Below are 15,241 nucleotides of genomic sequence, written 5' to 3'. Positions count from 1 at the left end.
ACTCCCCGTCGGGGAATCGAACCCCGGTCTTCCGCGTGACAGGCGGAGATACTGTCCACTATACTAACAAGGACTTCACAGGTGTTACTTTGCCAAAACGGCATCCGGAGGGCCATGTCAGCCAATGCCCGCATCGGACTCTACTCTGGGTGACTATGACATTGTAGAGCTTTGATATATGCACATCAGATGAATAAGCTTACAGTTAGCTAATAACCTTCCCCAGGATCTAGTCACCACCCCCATCTGCAAAGCCCCACTCAATGAAACTGATATCCATGGCGATGGAGATTGAGTTGTCTTTATCAAGAATCACAACTATGCCTAAAAAAAAAGACAATTGCTATTTGCGTCGACCACAAAGTTTGACTCTACTTCTTTAAAGCCAACCCAGAGGGAGACAACGGTTGTTTCCGCCCAGTTTCGAGCTGGGGACCTTTCGCGTGTGAGGCGAACGTGATGACCACTACACTACGGAAACGGCTGTTGTGTGCTGCATCAGCACCTGATTTGGTGAAATGCAGCACTGAGCCCCACTTGCATTTTCATCTAAATAATTGGCTTGCGCTGTAAAGAGGCCATGAAGATATCCGAGGAGAGATTCATAAGTGGATATTTGGATATTTATCACATTTAGAGTAAAGGCTAGCTCACTGTGAACCAGTGAATTCATCTCGGTTTGCGTTAAATATTCAGCTGTTTGGTGCTGAAGCAAGAAAATAAAAACCCTTAACCGTGTGACGGGCAGAGGTACAGGCCGCTATACTGCCAAGGACTTTTCGGTACGCCTACCAGCCATGTGGTGGCATACAGGTACTGCACTAATCAATCAATATCTGCATTGCACCCTAAGCTGGAGGACAAGGACAATAATGTCCTTTTCAAATATCAGCGCTTGTTTTGTATCTTTGTGCATTCCTTTCTGGTTGTAAATTTGAAGCCTACTGGCTGACATTACAAGAGGTGCAAGATTATCAGAGTACACCCCAGGTGGGATTCAAGACCTACCTCTGCTGGTCATCCCTGATCCCGAGTGGATCTCCCCATCACACCGAGCGGCTGCTTTCATTGCAAAGGAAGAACGGATCTTCTCTTGGCACCTGTCATGTCTTTCAGCATTTTGACCTTGTCTGGCTCATCCATCCACATGAGGTAAGTTGGACGAACGCGATGACCTTTTCACCTTCAAACTGCAGAAAGGGACGATGGTACCGAATCAGCAGCTACCCTTCAGTTGTCTCTAATCCTCCTACGACTCTGCAAAGACCCACTTTCTGAAGGCAACATTCACAAGGATGGAAACTGAGGATGCGGTTTCTTCATCCACAGTCAAAAGAATGCATTTGTCTGACTCTTCTTCTTTGGAACAAACGCAGAGAGAGACCACGGTTGTTTCCGCCCAGTTTCGAACAGGGGACCTTTCGCGTGTTAGGCGAACGTGATGACCACTACACTACAGAAACGTCCGTGGAGTGCTGAATCAGCACCTGACACAGCGTTATACAGCACTGGATTGTGATATAAAGAGGCCATTCAGTTAAAAGGATATTAATCACCGATAGAGTAAAGGCATTCCAGATCATCGTGAACCAGTTAGTCTGCCTTGCTTAAAATGCAGGCATGCAGTGACGGTTAAGCAGTTATGAAAACTAAAGCAACTCTTGCACAAGCAGAGATTCAGGCCGCTATAGTAGTCACCACCGCCAATTGCTAAGCCTCACTTCTGAAGTTGACATCTACATAAATTGTACACACGACTATACCTTTTGATACACCAGCCGTTATACACAGTCACAAGTATAGGTACCTTTTGCTACTCCAGCATATGATATTAGAGGGTCCCAGGACTGTCAAACTCCCCGTCGGGGAATTGAACCCCGGTCTTCCGCGTGACAGGCGGAGATACTGTCCACTATACTAACGAGGACTTCACAGGTGGTACTTTGCCAAAACGGCATCCGGAGGGCCATGTCAGCCAATGCCCGCATCGGACTCTACTCTGGGTGACTATGACATTGTAGAGCTTTGATATATGCACATCAGATGAATAAGCTTACAGTTAGCTAATAACCTTCCCCAGGATCTAGTCACCACCCCCATCTGCAAAGCCCCACTCAATGAAACTGATATCCATGGCGATGGAGATTGAGTTGTCTTTATCAAGAATCACAACTATGCCTAAAAAAAAAGACAATTGCTATTTGCGTCGACCACAAAGTTTGACTCTACTTCTTTAAAGCCAACCCAGAGGGAGACAACGGTTGTTTCCGCCCAGTTTCGAGCTGGGGACCTTTCGCGTGTGAGGCGAACGTGATGACCACTACACTACGGAAACGGCTGTTGTGTGCTGCATCAGCACCTGATTTGGTGAAATGCAGCACTGAGCCCCACTTGCATTTTCATCTAAATAATTGGCTTGCGCTGTAAAGAGGCCATGAAGATATCCGAGGAGAGATTCATAAGTGGATATTTGGATATTTATCACATTTAGAGTAAAGGCTAGCTCACTGTGAACCAGTGAATTCATCTCGGTTTGCGTTAAATATTCAGCTGTTTGGTGCTGAAGCAAGAAAATAAAAACCCTTAACCGTGTGACGGGCAGAGGTACAGGCCGCTATACTGCCAAGGACTTTTCGGTACGCCTACCAGCCATGTGGTGGCATACAGGTACTGCACTAATCAATCAATATCTGCATTGCACCCTAAGCTGGAGGACAAGGACAATAATGTCCTTTTCAAATATCAGCGCTTGTTTGTATCTTTGTGCATTCCTTTCTGGTTGTAAATTTGAAGCCTACTGGCTGACATTACAAGAGGTGCAAGATTATCAGAGTACACCCCAGGTGGGATTCAAGACCTACCTCTGCTGGTCATCCCTGATCCCGAGTGGATCTCCCCATCACACCGAGCGGCTGCTTTCATTGCAAAGGAAGAACGGATCTTCTCTTGGCACCTGTCATGTCTTTCAGCATTTTGACCTTGTCTGGCTCATCCATCCACATGAGGTAAGTTGGACGAACGCGATGACCTTTTCACCTTCAAACTGCAGAAAGGGACGATGGTACCGAATCAGCAGCTACCCTTCAGTTGTCTCTAATCCTCCTACGACTCTGCAAAGACCCACTTTCTGAAGGCAACATTCACAAGAATGGAAACTGAGGATGCGGTTTCTTCATCCACAGTCAAAAGAATGCATTTTTCTCACTCTTCTTCTTTGGAACAAACCCAGAGAGAGACCACGGTTGTTTCCACCCAGTTTCGAACAGGGGACCTTTCGCGTGTTAGAAGAACGTGATGACCACTACACTACAGAAACGTCCGTGGAGTGCTGAATCAGCACCTGACACAGCGTTATACAGCACTGGATTGTGATATAAAGAGGCCATTCAGTTACAAGGATATTAATCACCGATAGAGTAAAGGCATTCCAGATCATCGTGAACCAGTTAGTCTGCCTTGCTTAAAATGCAGGCATGCAGTGACGGTTTAGCAGTTATGAAAACTAAAGCAACTCTTGCACAAGCAGAGATTCAGGCCGCTATAGTAGTCACCACCGCCAATTGCTAAGCCTCACTTCAGAAGTTGACATCTACATAAATTGTATTTGGCCGTGAGGTATCTTTATACACACGACATTACCTTTTGATACACCAGCCGTTATGCACAGTCACAAGTATAGGTACCTTTTGCTACTCCAGCATATGATATTCGAGGGTCCCAGGACTGTCAAACTCCCCGTCGGGGAATCGAACCCCGGTCTTCCGCGTGACAGGCGGAGATACTGTCCACTATACTAACGAGGACTTCACAGGTGTTACTTTGCCAAAACGGCATCCGGAGGGCCATGTCAGCCAATGCCCGCATCGAACTCTACCCTGGGTGACTATGACATTGTAGAGCTTTGATATATGCACATCAGATGAATAAGCTTACAGTTAGCTAATAACCTTCCCCAGGATCTAGTCACCACCCCCATCTGCAAAGCCCCACTCAATGAAACTGATATCCATGGCGATGGAGATTGAGTTGTCTTTATCAAGAATCACAACTATGCCTAAAAAAAAAGACAATTGCTATTTGCGTCGACCACAAAGTTTGACTCTACTTCTTTAAAGCCAACCCAGAGGGAGACAACGGTTGTTTCCGCCCAGTTTCGAGCTGGGGACCTTTCGCGTGTGAGGCGAACGTGATGACCACTACACTACGGAAACGGCTGTTGTGTGCTGCATCAGCACCTGATTTGGTGAAATGCAGCACTGAGCCCCACTTGCATTTTCATCTAAATAATTGGCTTGCGCTGTAAAGAGGCCATGAAGATATCCGAGGAGAGATTCATAAGTGGATATTTGGATATTTATCACATTTAGAGTAAAGGCTAGCTCACTGTGAACCAGTGAATTCATCTCGGTTTGCGTTAAATATTCAGCTGTTTGGTGCTGAAGCAAGAAAATAAAAACCCTTAACCGTGTGACGGGCAGAGGTACAGGCCGCTATACTGCCAAGGACTTTTCGGTACGCCTACCAGCCATGTGGTGGCATACAGGTACTGCACTAATCAATCAATATCTGCATTGCACCCTAAGCTGGAGGACAAGGACAATAATGTCCTTTTCAAATATCAGCGCTTGTTTGTATCTTTGTGCATTCCTTTCTGGTTGTAAATTTGAAGCCTACTGGCTGACATTACAAGAGGTGCAAGATTATCAGAGTACACCCCAGGTGGGATTCAAGACCTACCTCTGCTGGTCATCCCTGATTCCGAGTGGATCTCCCCATCACACCGAGCGGCTGCTTTCATTGCAAAGGAAGAACGGATCTTCTCTTGGCACCTGTCATGTCTTTCAGCATTTTGACCTTGTCTGGCTCATCCATCCACATGAGGTAAGTTGGACGAACGCGATGACCTTTTCACCTTCAAACTGCAGAAAGGGACGATGGTACCGAATCAGCAGCTACCCTTCAGTTGTCTCTAATCCTCCTACGACTCTGCAAAGACCCACTTTCTGAAGGCAACATTCACAAGAATGGAAACTGAGGATGCGGTTTCTTCATCCACAGTCAAAAGAATGCATTTTTCTCACTCTTCTTCTTTGGAACAAACCCAGAGAGAGACCACGGTTGTTTCCGCCCAGTTTCGAACAGGGGACCTTTCGCGTGTTAGGCGAACGTGATGACCACTACACTACAGAAACGTCCGTGGAGTGCTGAATCAGCACCTGACACAGCGTTATACAGCACTGGATTGTGATATAAAGAGGCCATTCAGTTACAAGGATATTAATCACCGATAGAGTAAAGGCATTCCAGATCATCGTGAACCAGTTAGTCTGCCTTGCTTAAAATGCAGGCATGCAGTGACGGTTTAGCAGTTATGAAAACTAAAGCAACTCTTGCACAAGCAGAGATTCAGGCCGCTATAGTAGTCACCACCGCCAATTGCTAAGCCTCACTTCTGAAGTTGACATCTACATAAATTGTGTTTGGCCGTGAGGTATCTTTATACACACGACATTACCTTTTGATACACCAGCCGTTATGCACAGTCACAAGTATAGGTACCTTTTGCTACTCCAGCATATGATATTCGAGGGTCCCAGGACTGTCAAACTCCCCGTCGAACCCCGGTCTTCCACGTGACAGGCGGAGATACTGTCCACTATACTAACGAGGACTTCACAGGTGGTACTTTGCCAAAACGGCATCCGGAGGGCCATGTCAGCCAATGCCCGCATCGAACTCTACTCTGGGTGACTATGACATTGTAGAGCTTTGATATATGCACATCAGATGAATAAGCTTACAGTTAGCTAATAACCTTCCCCAGGATCTAGTCACCACCCCCATCTGCAAAGCCCCACTCAATGAAACTGATATCCATGGCGATGGAGATTGAGTTGTCTTTATCAAGAATCACAACTATGCCTAAAAAAAAAGACAATTGCTATTTGCGTCGACCACAAAGTTTGACTCTACTTCTTTAAAGCCAACGCAGAGGGAGACAACGGTTGTTTCCGCCCAGTTTCGAGCTGGGGACCTTTCGCGTGTGAGGCGAACGTGATGACCACTACACTACGGAAACGGCTGTTGTGTGCTGCATCAGCACCTGATTTGGTGAAATGCAGCACTGAGCCCCACTTGCATTTTCATCTAAATAATTGGCTTGCGCTGTAAAGAGGCCATGAAGATATCCGAGGAGAGATTCATAAGTGGATATTTGGATATTTATCACATTTAGAGTAAAGGCTAGCTCACTGTGAACCAGTGAATTCATCTCGGTTTGCGTTAAATATTCAGCTGTTTGGTGCTGAAGCAAGAAAATAAAAACCCTTAACCGTGTGACGGGCAGAGGTACAGGCCGCTATACTGCCAAGGACTTTTCGGTACGCCTACCAGCCATGTGGTGGCATACAGGTACTGCACTAATCAATCAATATCTGCATTGTACCCTAAGCTGGAGGACAAGGACAATAATGTCCTTTTCAAATATCAGCGCTTGTTTGTATCTTTGTGCATTCCTTTCTGGTTGTAAATTTGAAGCCTACTGGCTGACATTACAAGAGGTGCAAGATTATCAGAGTACACCCCAGGTGGGATTCAAGACCTACCTCTGCTGGTCATTCCTGATCCCGAGTGGATCTCCCCATCACACCGAGCGGCTGCTTTCATTGCAAAGGAAGAACGGATCTTCTCTTGGCACCTGTCATGTCTTTCAGCATTTTGACCTTGTCTGGCTCATCCATCCACATGAGGTAAGTTGGACGAACGCGATGACCTTTTCACCTTCAAACTGCAGAAAGGGACGATGGTACCGAATCAGCAGCTACCCTTCAGTTGTCTCTAATCCTCCTACGACTCTGCAAAGACCCACTTTCTGAAGGCAACATTCACAAGAATGGAAACTGAGGATGCGGTTTCTTCATCCACAGTCAAAAGAATGCATTTTTCTCACTCTTCGTCTTTGGAACAAACCCAGAGAGAGACCACGGTTGTTTCCGCCCAGTTTCGAACAGGGGACCTTTCACGTGTTAGGCGAACGTGATGACCACTACACTACAGAAACGTCCGTGGAGTGTTGAATCAGCACCTGACACAGCGTTATACAGCACTGGATTGTGATATAAAAAGGGCATTCAGTTACAAGGATATTAATCACCGATAGAGTAAAGGCATTCCAGATCATCCTGAACCAGTTAGTCTGCCTTGCTTAAAATGCAGGCATGCAGTGACGGTTTAGCAGTTATGAAAACTAAAGCAACTCTTGCACAAGCAGAGATTCAGGCCGCTATAGTAGTCACCACCGCCAATTGCAAAGCCTCACTTCAGAAGTTGACATCTACATAAATTGTGTTTGACCGTGAGGTATCTTTATACACACGACATTACCTTTTGATACACCAGCCGTTATGCACAGTCACAAGTATAGGTACCTTTTGCTACTCCAGCATATGATATTCGAGGGTCCCAGGACTGTCAAATTTTTCTCACTCTTCTTCTTTGGAACAAACCCAGAGAGAGACCATGGTTGTTTTCCCCCAGTTTCGAACAGGGGACCTTTCGCGTGTTAGGCGAACGTGATGACCACTACACTACGGAAACGTCCATGGATTGCTGAATCAGCACCTGACACAGCGTTATACAGCACTGGATTGTGATATAAAGAGGCCATTCAGTTACAAGGATATTAATCACCGATAGAGTAAAGGCATTCCAGATCATCGTGAACCAGTTAGTCTGCCTTGCTTAAAATGCAGGCATGCAGTGACAGTTTAGCAGTTATGAAAACTAAAGCAACTCTTGCACAAGCAGAGATTCAGGCCGCTATAGTAGTCACCACCGCCAATTGCTAAGCCTCACTTCTGAAGTTGACATCTACATAAATTGTACACACGACTATACCTTTTGATACACCAGCCGTTATGCACAGTCACAAGTATAGGTACCTTTTGCTACTCCAGCATATGATATTAGAGGGTCCCAGGACTGTCAAACTCCCCGTCGGGGAACCGAACCCCGGTTTTCCGCGTGACAGGTGGAGATACTGTCCACTATACTAACGAGGACTTCACAGGTGGTACTTTGCCAAAACGGCATCTGGAGGGCCATGTCAGCCAATGCCCGTATCGGACTCTACTCTGGGTGACTATGACATTGTAGAGCTTTGATATATGCACATCAGATGAATAAGCTTACAGTTAGCTAATAACCTTCCCCAGGATCTAGTCACCACCCCCATCTGCATAGCCCCACTCAATGAAACTGATATCCATGGCGATGGAGATTGAGTTGTCTTTATCAAGAATCACAACTATGCCTAAAAAAAAAGACAATTGCTATTTGCGTCGACCACAAAGTTTGACTCTACTTCTTTAAAGCCAACCCAGAGGGAGACAACGGTTGTTTCCGCCCAGTTTCGAGCTGGGGACCTTTCGCGTGTGAGGCGAACGTGATGACCACTACACTACGGAAACAGCTGTTGTGTGCTGCATCAGCACCTGATTTGCTGAAATGCAGCACTGAGCCCCATTTGCATTTTCATCTAAATAATTGGCTTGCGCTGTAACGAAGCCATGAAGATATCCGAGGAGAGATTCATAAGTGGATATTTGGATATTTATCACATTTAGAGTAAAGGCTAACTCACTGTGAACCAGTGAATTCATCTCGGTTTGCGTTACATATTCAGCTGTTTGGTGCTGAAGCAAGAAAATAAAAACCCTTAACCGTGTGACGGGCAGAGGTACAGGCCGCTTTACTGCCAAGGACTTTTCGGTACGCCTACCAGCCATGTGGTGGCATACAGGTACTGCACTAATCAATCAATATCTGCATTGCACCCTAAGCTGGAGGACAAGGACAATAGTGTCCTTTTCAATTATCAGCGCTTGTTTGTATCTTTGTGCATTCCTTTCTGGTTGTAAATTTGAAGCCTACTGGCAGACATTACAAGAGGTGCAAGATTATCAGAGTACACCCCAGGTGGGATTCAAGACCTACCTCTGCTGGTCATCCCTGATCCCGAGTGGATCTCCCCATCACACCGAGCGGCTGCTTTCATTGCAAAGGAAGAACGGATCTTCTCTTGGCACCTGTCATGTCTTTCAGCATTTTGACCTTGTCTGGCTCATCCATCCACATGAGGTAAGTTGGACGAACGCGATGACCTTTTCACCTTCAAACTGCAGAAAGGGACGATGGTACCGAATCAGCAGCTACCCTTCAGTTGTCTCTAATCCTCCTACGACTCTGCAAAGACCCACTTTCTGAAGGCAACATTCACAAGGATGGAAACTGAGGATGCGGTTTCTTCATCCACAGTCAAAAGAATGCATTTTTCTGACTCTTCTTCTTTGGAACAAACCCAGAGAGAGACCACGGTTGTTTCCGCCCAGTTTCGAACTGGGGACCTTTCGCGTGTTAGGCGAACGTGATGACCACTACACTACGGAAACGTCCATGGAGTGTTGAATCAGCACCTGACACTCCGTTATACAGCACTGGATTGTGATATAAAGAGACCATTCAGTTACAAGGATATTAATCACCGATAGAGTAAAGGCATTTCAGATCATCGTGAACCAGTTAGTCTGCCTTGCTTAAAATGCAGGCATGCAGTGACGGTTTAGCAGTTATGAAAACTAAAGCAACTCTTGCACAAGCAGAGATTCAGGCCGCTATAGTAGTCACCACCGCCAATTGCTAAGCCTCACTTCTGAAGTTGACATCTACATAAATTGTACACACGACTATACCTTTTGATACACCAGCCGTTACACACAGTCACAAGTATAGGTACCTTTTGCTACTCCAGCATATGATATTAGAGGTTCCCAGGACTGTCAAACTCCCCGTCGGGGAACCGAACCCCGGTTTTCCGCGTGACAGGTGGAGATATTGTCCACTATACTAACGAGGACTTCACAGGTGGTACTTTGCCAAAACGGCATCCGGAGGGCCATGTCAGCCAATGCCCGTATCGGACTCTACTCTGGGTGACTATGACATTGTAGAGCTTTGATATATGCACATGAGATGAATAAGCTTACAGTTAGCTAATAACCTTCCCCAGGATCTAGTCACCACCCCCATCTGCATAGCCCCACTCAATGAAACTGATATCCATGGCGATGGAGATTGAGTTGTCTTTATCAAGAATCACAACTATGCCTAAAAAAAAAGACAATTGCTATTTGCGTCGACCACAAAGTTTGACTCTACTTCTTTAAAGCCAACCCAGAGGGAGACAACGGTTGTTTCCGCCCAGTTTCGAGCTGGGGACCTTTCGCGTGTGAGGCGAACGTGATGACCACTACACTACGGAAACAGCTGTTGTGTGCTGCATCAGCACCTGATTTGCTGAAATGCAGCACTGAGCCCCATTTGCATTTTCATCTAAATAATTGGCTTGCGCTGTAACGAAGCCATGAAGATATCCGAGGAAAGATTCATAAGTGGATATTTGGATATTTATCACATTTAGAGTAAAGGCTAGCTCACTGTGAACCAGTGAATTCATATCGGTTTGCGTTACATATTCAGCTGTTTGGTGCTGAAGCAAGAAAATAAAAACCCTTAACCGTGTGACGCGCAGAGGTACAGGCCGCTTTACTGCCAAGGACTTTTCGGTACGCCTACCAGCCATGTGGTGGCATACAGGTACTGCACTAATCAATCAATATCTGCATTGCACCCTAAGCTGGAGGACAAGGACAATAATGTCCTTTTCAATTATCAGCGCTTGTTTGTATCTTTGTGCATTCCTTTCTGGTTGTAAATTTGAAGCCTACTGGCAGACATTACAAGAGGTGCAAGATTATCAGAGTAAACCCCAGGTGGGATTGAAGACCTACCTCTGCTGGTCATCCCTGATCCCGAGTGGATCTCCCCATCACACCGAGCGGCTGCTTTCATTGCAAAGGAAGAACGGATCTTCTCTTGGCTCCTGTCATGTCGTACAGCATTTTGACCTTGTCTGGCTCATCCATCCACATGAGGTAAGTTGGACGAACGCGATGACCTTTTCACCTTCAAACTGCAGAAAGGGACGATGGTACCAAATCAGCAGCTTCCCTTCAGTTGTCTCTAATCCTCCTACGACTCTGCAAAGACCCACTTTCTGAAGGCAACATTCACAAGAATGGAAACTGAGGATGCGGTTTCTTCATCCACAGTCAAAAGAATGCATTTTTCTCACTCTTCTTCTTTGGAACAAACCCAGAGAGAGACCACGGTTGTTTCCGCCCAGTTTCGAACAGGGGACCTTTCGCGTGTTAGGCGAACGTGATGACCACTACACTACGGAAACGTCCGTGGAGTGCTGAATCAGCACCTGACACAGCGTTATACAGCACTGGATTGTGATATAAAGAGGCCATTCAGTTACAAGGATATTAATCACCGATAGAGTAAAGGCATTCCAGATCATCGTGAACCAGTTAGTCTGCCTTGCTTAAAATGCAGGCCTGCAGTGACGGTTTAGCAGTTATGAAAATTAAAGCAACTCTTGCACAAGCAGAGATTCCGGCTGCTATAGTAGTCACCACCGCCAATTGCTAAGCCTCACTTCTGAAGTTGACATCTACATAAATTGTGTGTGACCGTGAAGTATCTTTATACACACGACTATACCTTTTGATACACCAGCCTTTATGCACAGTCACAAGTATAGGTACCTTTTGCTACTCCAGCATATGATATTAGAGGGTTCCAGGTCAAGAAGACTGTCAAACTCCCCGTCGGGGAATCGAAACCATGTCTTCCGCGTGACAGGCGGAGATACTGTCCACTATACTAACGAGGACTTCACAGATATCACAACGCCCAAACGCCATCCGGAGGGCCATGTCAGCCAATGCCCGCATCGGACTCTACTCTGGGTGACTATGACATTGTAGAGCTTTGATATATGCACATCAGATAAATAAGCTTACAGTTAGCTAATAACCTTCCCCAGGATCTGGTCACCACCCCCATCTGCAAAGCCCCACTCAATGAAACTGATATCCATGGCGATGGAGATTGAGTTGTCTTTATCAAGAATCACAACTATGCCTAAAAAAAAAGGCAATTGCTATATGCGTCGAGCAAGTGTGCACAAAGTTTTACTCTACTTCTTTTAAGCCAACCCAGAGGGAGACAACGGTTGTTTCCGCCCTGTTTCGAGCTGGGGACCTTTCGCGTGTGAAGCGAACGTGATGACCACTACAGTACGGAAACAGCTGTTGTGTGCTGAATCAGCACCTGATTTGGTGAAATGCAGCACTAAGCCCCATTTGCAGTGCCCCACTTTTCCTGTGTCAGGCGAACATGATGGCCACTACACTACAGAAACGGCCTCTGGGTACCAAATCAGCACTAAGCTGCATCACGGAAAAGATTGGATTGTGATACAAAGAAGCCTTTGAGTTAAATTCATAATCACAGATAGAGTAAAGGCATTCAAGCTCACTGTGAAACTGGGAGTCCAATTTTCTTAATCTGCAGTTCTGCAGTTACGATTCAGCAGCTACTTTAGTAATCACCACCCCCATCTGCAAAGCCTCACTTCTGAAGGTGACATCCACATCAACATCTGAGAATTATATATTTTTATACAGTCACAACATTGCAGAGGTCGACCCTGCTGAGTAAGCCCTTTTCTCTGTCAAAACAACATAAGATCTTTGGTAGTTTCAGTTCAGTTAAGTTTATCCCCCACATGTGACACATCCTCACAAACAATTAATACATTTTTTGAGGATTTGAATGAAAGAAATTCGGTTCTTGATATTAATGAAAAATGAAAGCTCAGAGGCAACATTGCAGTGTCTTCGCTTGGCCCAATATGATAGAGCGAGTAGCAATGTAACTGAATTTTGCCTGCAGGACACGCAGGTATACAGTTGCAGTGGCGGACTCAGGCTGCTTGAGGGGCAGGGGCGGGAAAAAAGGGCACCTACTGCATGACATGGGGCCCCACCAACATGCAAAAAGGTACAATGCGTCAAGTATGATGAAATAGACTTCTTACCCGGAAGGGCATCTAAGAGGTTACTTGAGTTTATCCCATTGTAAGTGCACCCACAGTTATTGTCATATTTTTTCTTTTGAAAAGTGCACTGCTGGGTGACAGACTGAGAGCTGCTCTGCTGAAGTAACGCTACAAAAACACAAATAGCCTCCTTTGGGGCACTGTCCTGTAGGGGCGGCATACAGGGCACTTCATAACGGCACCCTTTTCCATTGGAAGAGCACCCATATAGGGGACGTCAAGTTTAGACCAGTGGAAGGGCACCTTATAAGGCACTGCATCACGTTTTCTCCACTCATTAAGACACATTATCAAATTTTCTTGCTCTAAAGGGCACATCGTCATAATTTATTGCATGAATGGGCACCCTAGAGGGCACTCAAAATTCACATGGCATTATTATGCCATGTGAATGGCAGCCAATAGGGAACTTCCTCTTGTTTTTGTCACTCTAGAGGGCACTTTAGCGACGCCGTTTTCAACCATGGGGGACCGACTCAAGCGGTGCATGGTTGTGGGTGTAGGTGGGTGCGCAGTGGAAGAACTCTCAGTCAGACTCACCATCAATCCTATATCTGGTTCCAAATAACAAAGATGGCCAAAATGCTAAACTTGAGACTTAAATTGTCAGTTCACAATGGGTGATGACACGTTCGGTTGTCACTTTGTCTCACTTCAATTTCTGGTTTCATTTGAGGAGTCATTATTATTACCCCACACCAAGCAGCTTATTTACACACCAAGCAACTGTATGGCTTTTCTCCTGTGTGAGATCTCATGTGTTTGACCAGAACTCCACTCTGGATGAAGTGTTTTTGACATAATGTGCAGGATAATGGCTTCTCTCCAGTGTGATTGTTCTTGTGTGTGTGCCCAAACCTGTCCTTTGACAAAATATTTTATCACAAATGTAGAAGCTAAAGCAGGCATGGGCAACTGGCGGCCCCCACCGTCACTCAGTGCGGGCTGCGAGTCAATTTCCAAATATATAATATAAAAATTATAGATTTTTTTAAATCAATAAATTGTTAGCTTCACAAGCGCGAGTGGCCCATTTGACCACATTTGAACCGGATCCCCACCGTTAGAGGGCTCTCCCTCGAAATGCAAGAGGCTTATTGCCAAGAGACAAAAGATAAACCTGGACCGACAGAATCGTCACCAAGCACAAATACTTGGAAGGGGGATTTCATTTTTGCATTATTTAGTTTGTTGTGCACCTGTAACGGTGGTCAGAGCTCTAGTCGACTGCTGCGTCGACTGCTGCGCTCTTCACTCTTCGCAGAAACAAGTCATTGGAGCTGCTCTCCCTACTGGTTGCTGCAGAGGTGCTCTTGTTTCTCTGTAACATGTGGGGGTGCTCAGCATCTGCATATAAATCTAAAATAACAAGACAAATTAATATAGGCACAACCAGACATTTGGATAAATTGTATTTCAGGTTCAGCACAGCTCAAACCCACCCCATCCCAAGTGAGGTAATCACTTTTTTTTTTCTTGACAATTTTCTGTGCAAGTGTAGCGAGGGGCAGTAGAGGGCAGCAGAGCATCAGCACAGCAGAAGTGGTCTGTCCATGTATTCACGCTGTCTGACGTTGTGCTGCCCTCCGTTCCAGTCACCCATCTTTTAATTCCATCACCGATTTTGGGGTTTTCTCATTTTAAGACAAAGCCTTGATTTTCCATTATCGACATCTTGCTGCATTGAATCATTCACTTTTAGGGGGCAGCCCTAGACATTAGCATTATCGTAATCATGACCCCATTTTCACCTATAACCTTGAGCTGACTTTAATTGCTTCAACTTATTTATATCAATCAGATTGAGTCACTGCTGTACAAGTGAAAGACTTTGTGTTTTTGTGTTCACAGTCTTTTGCTGGAAGAAAAGCAAAATCAAGATAATGAGAATCACTTTTATTCCATACTATGTCTACTGTACTGTATTTTTTTAATCATATAAATATGCAGCACTGCTGTAACAAATGAAGTTCCCCTCTGGGGGTCAATAAAGTCTTATCTTACTTTATTAATGTCTTTGTCTTCTTGGACTGCATCTGTATCCCTTCATTGTTATAACATACAGTATAGAAAGCAGACTGATAGCAAATGTCTTACTATGTTACTTCCTAATTCATCATTCATTCATCGGAAGTAACATGTCTTACTATGTTACTTCCTAATTCATCATTCATTCATCGTCTACCGCTTTATCCATTTAAGGGTCGCGGGGGG

General features: G+C 45.4%; 14 non-coding genes across 14 annotated transcripts; all 14 read right to left on the bottom strand.

Moving 5' to 3' along the window:
* Nucleotide 1: 1 nt before the first annotated feature.
* Nucleotides 2–73, bottom strand: trnad-guc. Its single transcript has one exon. It is a non-coding gene; the product is annotated as a tRNA-Asp (tRNA).
* A 335-nt stretch (nucleotides 74–408) lies between these two features.
* trnav-cac lies at nucleotides 409–481 on the bottom strand. Its single transcript has one exon. It is a non-coding gene; the product is annotated as a tRNA-Val (tRNA).
* A 909-nt stretch (nucleotides 482–1,390) lies between these two features.
* On the bottom strand, nucleotides 1,391–1,463 carry trnav-aac. Its single transcript has one exon. It is a non-coding gene; the product is annotated as a tRNA-Val (tRNA).
* A 392-nt stretch (nucleotides 1,464–1,855) lies between these two features.
* Nucleotides 1,856–1,927, bottom strand: trnad-guc. The gene has a single exon. It is a non-coding gene; the product is annotated as a tRNA-Asp (tRNA).
* A 335-nt stretch (nucleotides 1,928–2,262) lies between these two features.
* Nucleotides 2,263–2,335, bottom strand: trnav-cac. The gene has a single exon. It is a non-coding gene; the product is annotated as a tRNA-Val (tRNA).
* A 1,396-nt stretch (nucleotides 2,336–3,731) lies between these two features.
* On the bottom strand, nucleotides 3,732–3,803 carry trnad-guc. The gene has a single exon. It is a non-coding gene; the product is annotated as a tRNA-Asp (tRNA).
* A 335-nt stretch (nucleotides 3,804–4,138) lies between these two features.
* On the bottom strand, nucleotides 4,139–4,211 carry trnav-cac. The gene has a single exon. It is a non-coding gene; the product is annotated as a tRNA-Val (tRNA).
* Nucleotides 4,212–5,119: 908 nt separating this feature from the next.
* On the bottom strand, nucleotides 5,120–5,192 carry trnav-aac. Its single transcript has one exon. It is a non-coding gene; the product is annotated as a tRNA-Val (tRNA).
* An 814-nt stretch (nucleotides 5,193–6,006) lies between these two features.
* Nucleotides 6,007–6,079, bottom strand: trnav-cac. Its single transcript has one exon. It is a non-coding gene; the product is annotated as a tRNA-Val (tRNA).
* A 908-nt stretch (nucleotides 6,080–6,987) lies between these two features.
* On the bottom strand, nucleotides 6,988–7,060 carry trnav-aac. The gene has a single exon. It is a non-coding gene; the product is annotated as a tRNA-Val (tRNA).
* Nucleotides 7,061–8,395: 1,335 nt separating this feature from the next.
* On the bottom strand, nucleotides 8,396–8,468 carry trnav-cac. The gene has a single exon. It is a non-coding gene; the product is annotated as a tRNA-Val (tRNA).
* A 908-nt stretch (nucleotides 8,469–9,376) lies between these two features.
* Nucleotides 9,377–9,449, bottom strand: trnav-aac. Its single transcript has one exon. It is a non-coding gene; the product is annotated as a tRNA-Val (tRNA).
* A 799-nt stretch (nucleotides 9,450–10,248) lies between these two features.
* On the bottom strand, nucleotides 10,249–10,321 carry trnav-cac. The gene has a single exon. It is a non-coding gene; the product is annotated as a tRNA-Val (tRNA).
* Nucleotides 10,322–11,229: 908 nt separating this feature from the next.
* Nucleotides 11,230–11,302, bottom strand: trnav-aac. Its single transcript has one exon. It is a non-coding gene; the product is annotated as a tRNA-Val (tRNA).
* Nucleotides 11,303–15,241: the final 3,939 nt, after the last annotated feature.

This window comes from Scophthalmus maximus, chromosome 7 (assembly GCF_022379125.1).
Source record: "Scophthalmus maximus strain ysfricsl-2021 chromosome 7, ASM2237912v1, whole genome shotgun sequence".
In the NCBI taxonomy this organism is placed as follows: Eukaryota; Metazoa; Chordata; class Actinopteri; order Pleuronectiformes; family Scophthalmidae; genus Scophthalmus; species Scophthalmus maximus.
Note: the sequence above shows the minus strand (reverse complement) of the source record. Positions and strands in the feature narration are given on the sequence as shown.